The sequence below is a fragment of the Oncorhynchus keta genome, chromosome 5, assembly GCF_023373465.1.
Source record: "Oncorhynchus keta strain PuntledgeMale-10-30-2019 chromosome 5, Oket_V2, whole genome shotgun sequence".
Lineage (NCBI taxonomy): Eukaryota > Metazoa > Chordata > Actinopteri > Salmoniformes > Salmonidae > Oncorhynchus > Oncorhynchus keta.
The window spans coordinates 4,833,308-4,838,307 of NC_068425.1; the positions used below are offsets into that span (position 1 = coordinate 4,833,308).

Below are 5,000 nucleotides of genomic sequence, written 5' to 3' on the forward strand. Positions count from 1 at the left end.
TGCAGATTTGTAAATTGCGTTGGACTTGAAATCCAATGGGGTCTCCCTGCACAGATTCGAACCCTGCTCACAGCGCTTTGACAAACCAGTCTTTTTTGCATCATGTCATTGGAGACTTGATATGGATAATGCTTGGACATGTCCTTTGATTCAAGTGCTCAGAATTGATCTTCCATGACAAATGTTTCAAGTAGGCTCTTCAATAGCAATAATCTGGTCACTTTAGAGGTAAAATGGACAGAACGAGATAGCGGACTGACTAAGGGTCTGTAGGTAACAGGAGATGCTGTGATGTCCGAGAGGTTAAGGCGTAGGACTTGAAATCCAATGGGGTCTCCCCGCTCAGGTTTGAACCCTGCTCACAGCGCTATGGCAAACCAGTTTTCATTTTTAACATATCCTAGGTGACATGATATGGATAATGTGCTTAATGCATGGACTTGTCCTTTGATTCAGGTGGTCAGAATAAAATTCCTTGACAAACAGTTCAAATAGGCTCTTCAGTAGAAAGTCTAATCTTTACAGAAGTAAAATGTACAGAATCAGATAGCCGACTGGTTAAGGCCTGGTTTTTAACATAGCAAGCTGCGATGGCCGAGTGGTTAAGGCGTTGGACTTGAAATCCAATGGGGTCTCCCCGCGCAGGTTCGAACCCTGCTCACAGCGCTATGTCAAACCAGTTTTCATTTTTAACATATCCTAGGTGACATGATATGGATAATGTGCTTAATGCATGGACTTGTCCTTTGATTCAAGTGATCAGAATATGTTTTCCTTGACAAACAGTTCAAATAGGCTCTTCAGTAGAAAGTCTAGTCTTTACAGAAGTAAAATGTACAGAATCAGATAGCCGACTGGTTAAGGCCTGGTTTTTAACATAGCAAGCTGCGATTTGCCGAGTGGTTAAGGCGTTGGACTTGAAATCCAATGGGGTCTCCCCGCGCAGGTTCGAACCCTGCTCACAGCGCTTTGACAAACCAGTCTTTATTTGCATCATGTCATTGGATACTTGATATGGATAATGTCTGGACATGTCCTTTGATTCAGGTGGTCAGAATAAAATTCCTTGACAAACATTTCAAACAGGCTCTTCAGTAGAAAGTCTAGTCTTTACAGAAGTAAAATGTACAGAATCAGATAGCTGGCTGGTTTTTAACATAGCAAGCTGCGATTGCCGAGTGGTAAATTGCGTTGGACTTGAAATCCAATGGGGTCTCCCCGCGCAGGTTCGAACCCTGCTCACAGCGCTTTGACAAACCAGTCTTTTTTTGCATCATGTCATTGGAGACTTGATATGGATAATGCTTGGACATGTCCTTTGATTCAAGTGCTCAGAATTGATCTTCCATGACAAATGTTTCAAGTAGGCTCTTCAATAGCAATAATCTGGTCACTTTAGAGGTAAAATGGACAGAACGAGATAGCGGACTGGCTAAGGGTCTGTAGGTAACAGGAGATGCTGTGATGGCCGAGAGGTTAAGGCGTTGGACTCGAAATCCAATGGGGTCTCCCCGCGCAGGTTCGAACCCTGCTCACAGCGCTATGGCAACCCAGTTTTCATTTTTAACATATCCTAGGTGACATGATATGGATAATGTGCTTAATGCATGGACTTCTCCTTTGATTCAAGTGATCAGAATATTTTTTCCGTGACAAACAGTTCAAATAGGCTCTTCAGTAGAAAGTGTAGTCTTTATAGAAGTAAAACTGTACAGAATCAGATAGCCGACTGGTTAAGGCCTGGTTTTTAACAAAGCAAGCTGCGATGGCCGAGTGGTTAAGGCGTTGGACTTGAAATTGAATGTTGTCTCCCCGCGTAGGTTCGAACCCTTCTCACAGCGCTTTGACAAACCAGTCTTTATTTGCATCATGTCATTGGAGACTTGATATGGATAATGTCTGGACTTGTCCTTTGATTCAGGTGGTCAGAATAAAATTCCTTGACAAACAGTTCAAACAGGCTCTTCAGTAGAAAATCTAGTCTTTACAGAAGTAAAATGTACAGAATCAGATAGCGAGCTGGTTTTTAACATAGCAAGCTGCGATTGCCGAGTGGTAAATTGCGTTGGACTTGAAATCCAATGGGGTCTCCCTGCACAGATTCGAACCCTGCTCACAGCGCTTTGACAAACCAGTCTTTATTTGCAACATGTCATTGGAGACTTGATATTGATAATGTGTGTTTAATGCATGGACTTGTTCTTTGATTCAGTTGCTCAGAGTATATCTGCATTAGCAAACAGTTCAAATAGTATCTTCAGTACAGATAATGTTGTTTGTATTAGATTTATTATGGAAATTATGAGAGCCAGGTGGGTATGTCCTCAGATTTGAAACCCCATGGGGTCTCTCTGCTCTTTTTAAAATCTTATTCTCAGTGAATAGTCCACTTGTACTTTCTCTGCACATAGTTTTTGACTTGCACATTAAACTTCCAACCTTCACAGCTTTGGAAAGGACCGAGGTTACTTGGCGCAATAAGATCAAAATGTTGTGCCATCAAGTTTACCATTTTTCACCAATGATGTCTGTTTCCAAATCCCAATCCCTTTACTTGCATTCCAACAGCTGCAATGGCCGAGTTCTTTAGACGTTGGACCTGAATTTCAATGGGGTCTCCCCACCCATGTTCTTAACTTGCTTGAAGCATATAGCCCACTTCTGCTTTCTTCTCATCAATTTCCTTAGATTCCTACTGCTGTGATGGCTAAGTGGTTTAAGCATTGTAATTGAAGTCCAATATATTCTCCCTGTACAGTTTTCAACTCTGCTTACTGGGTGATGATAAAGTAGACCTTTAATAATTGGGTCTATCTCCTTTGAATTTAAATGGTCCTTACTTTATGTGCTCGTCCCACGATTGAACTGCTTAGAAAATGCTTTTTTAAAAACTTTGCTTGAAATAAATGTCAACTAGGCAGTTGAATTTGGATACTTTTGTCCTTGTGTGAGGTACCTCAGAAAGCTGTGATTGCAGAATGGTTAAATCGTTGGATTCAAAATCCATTGGGGTTGCCCAGTGCAGGTTTGAACCCTGCGAGCAGGGCTTTGACAATCCACTCTTTATTTGTAACATGTCATTGGGGACTTGATATGGATAATGCTTGGACATGTCCTTTGATTCAAGTGCTCAGAATTGATCTTCCATGACAAATGTTTCAAGTAGGCTCTTCAATAGCAATAATCTGGTCACTTTAGAGGTAAAATGGACAGAACGAGATAGCGGACTGGCTAAGGGTCTGTAGGTAACAGGAGATGCTGTGATGGCCGAGAGGTTAAGGCGTTGGACTCGAAATCCAATGGGGTCTCCCCGCGCAGGTTCGAACCCTGCTCACAGCGCTTTGACAAACCAGTCTTTATTTGCATCATGTCATTGGATACTTGATATGGATAATGTCTGGACTTGTCCTTTGATTCAGGTGGTCAGAATAAAATTCCTTGACAAACATTTCAAACAGGCTCTTCAGTAGAAAGTCTAGTCTTTACAGAAGTAAAATGTACAGAATCAGATAGCTGGCTGGTTTTTAACATAGCAAGCTGCGATTGCCGAGTGGTAAATTGCGTTGGACTTGAAATCCAATGGGGTCTCCCGCGCAGGTTCGAACCCTGCTCACAGCGCTTTGACAAACCAGTCTTTTTTGCATCATGTCATTGGAGACTTGATATGGATAATGCTTGGACATGTCCTTTGATTCAAGTGCTCAGAATTGATCTTCCATGACAAATGTTTCAAGTAGGCTCTTCAATAGCAATAATCTGGTCACTTTAGAGTAAAATGGACAGAACGAGATAGCGGACTGGCTAAGGGTCTGTAGGTAACAGGAGATGCTGTGATGGCCGAGAGGTTAAGGCGTTGGACTTGAAATCCAATGGGGTCTCCCCGCGCAGGTTCGAACCCTGCTCACAGCGCTATGGCAACCCAGTTTTCATTTTTAACATATCCTAGGTGACATGATATGGATAATGTGCTTAATGCATGGACTTCTCCTTTGATTCAAGTGATCAGAATATTTTTTTCCGTGACAAACAGTTCAAATAGGCTCTTCAGTAGAAAGTGTAGTCTTTATAGAAGTAAAACTGTACAGAATCAGATAGCCGACTGGTTAAGGCCTGGTTTTTAACAAAGCAAGCTGCGATGGCCGAGTGGTTAAGGCGTTGGACTTGAAATTGAATGTTGTCTCCCCGCGTAGGTTCGAACCCTTCTCACAGCGCTTTGACAAACCAGTCTTTATTTGCATCATGTCATTGGAGACTTGATATGGATAATGTCTGGACTTGTCCTTTGATTCAGGTGGTCAGAATACAATTCCTTGACAAACAGTTCAAACAGGCTCTTCAGTAGAAAGTCTAGTCTTTACAGAAGTAAAATCTACAGAATCAGATAGCTGGCTGGTTTTTAACATAGCAAGCTGCGATTGCCGAGTGGTAAATTGCGTTGGACTTGAAACCCAATGGGGTCTCCCTGCACAGATTCGAACCCTGCTCACAGCGCTTTGACAAACCAGTCTTTATTTGCAACATGTCATTGGAGACTTGATATTGATAATGTGTGTTTAATGCATGGACTTGTTCTTTGATTCAGTTGCTCAGAGTATATCTGCATTAGCAAACAGTTCAAATAGTATCTTCAGTACAGATACTGTTGTTTGTATTAGATTTATTATGGAAATTATGAGAGCCAGGTGGGTATGTCCTCAGACTTGAAACCCCATGGGGTCTCTCTGCTCTTTTTAAAATCTTATTCTCAGTGAATAGTCCACTTGTACTTTCTCTGCACATAGTTTTTGACTTGCACATTAAACTTCCAACCTTCACAGCTTTGGAAAGGACCGAGGTTACTTGGCGCAATAAGATCAAAATGTTGTGCCATCAAGTTTACCATTTTTCACCAATGATGTCTGTTTCCAAATCCCAATCCCTTTACTTGCATTCCAACAGCTGCAATGGCCGAGTTCTTTAGACGTTGGACCTGAATTTCAATGGGGTCTCCCCACCCATGT

At 41.9% G+C, this 5,000-nt stretch overlaps 2 protein-coding genes and 5 non-coding genes across 10 annotated transcripts in view; 5 read left to right on the forward strand and 2 right to left on the reverse strand.

Moving 5' to 3' along the window:
- The window catches only part of LOC118384359 (nuclear body protein SP140-like protein), a 241,315-nt gene that overhangs the window by 64,542 nt on the left and 171,773 nt on the right, over positions 1–5,000 (reverse strand). The window lies entirely within an intron of this gene.
- LOC118384134 (nuclear body protein SP140-like protein) overlaps positions 1–5,000 on the reverse strand; it is a 112,339-nt gene that overhangs the window by 62,754 nt on the left and 44,585 nt on the right. The gene's annotated exons all lie outside the window — the stretch shown is intronic.
- trnas-uga (transfer RNA serine (anticodon UGA)) lies at positions 585–666 on the forward strand. Its single transcript has one exon. It is a non-coding gene; the product is annotated as a tRNA-Ser (tRNA).
- trnas-uga (transfer RNA serine (anticodon UGA)) lies at positions 885–967 on the forward strand. Its single transcript has one exon. It is a non-coding gene; the product is annotated as a tRNA-Ser (tRNA).
- trnas-cga (transfer RNA serine (anticodon CGA)) lies at positions 1,459–1,540 on the forward strand. Its single transcript has one exon. It is a non-coding gene; the product is annotated as a tRNA-Ser (tRNA).
- Positions 3,258–3,339, forward strand: trnas-cga (transfer RNA serine (anticodon CGA)). Its single transcript has one exon. It is a non-coding gene; the product is annotated as a tRNA-Ser (tRNA).
- On the forward strand, positions 3,828–3,909 carry trnas-uga (transfer RNA serine (anticodon UGA)). Its single transcript has one exon. It is a non-coding gene; the product is annotated as a tRNA-Ser (tRNA).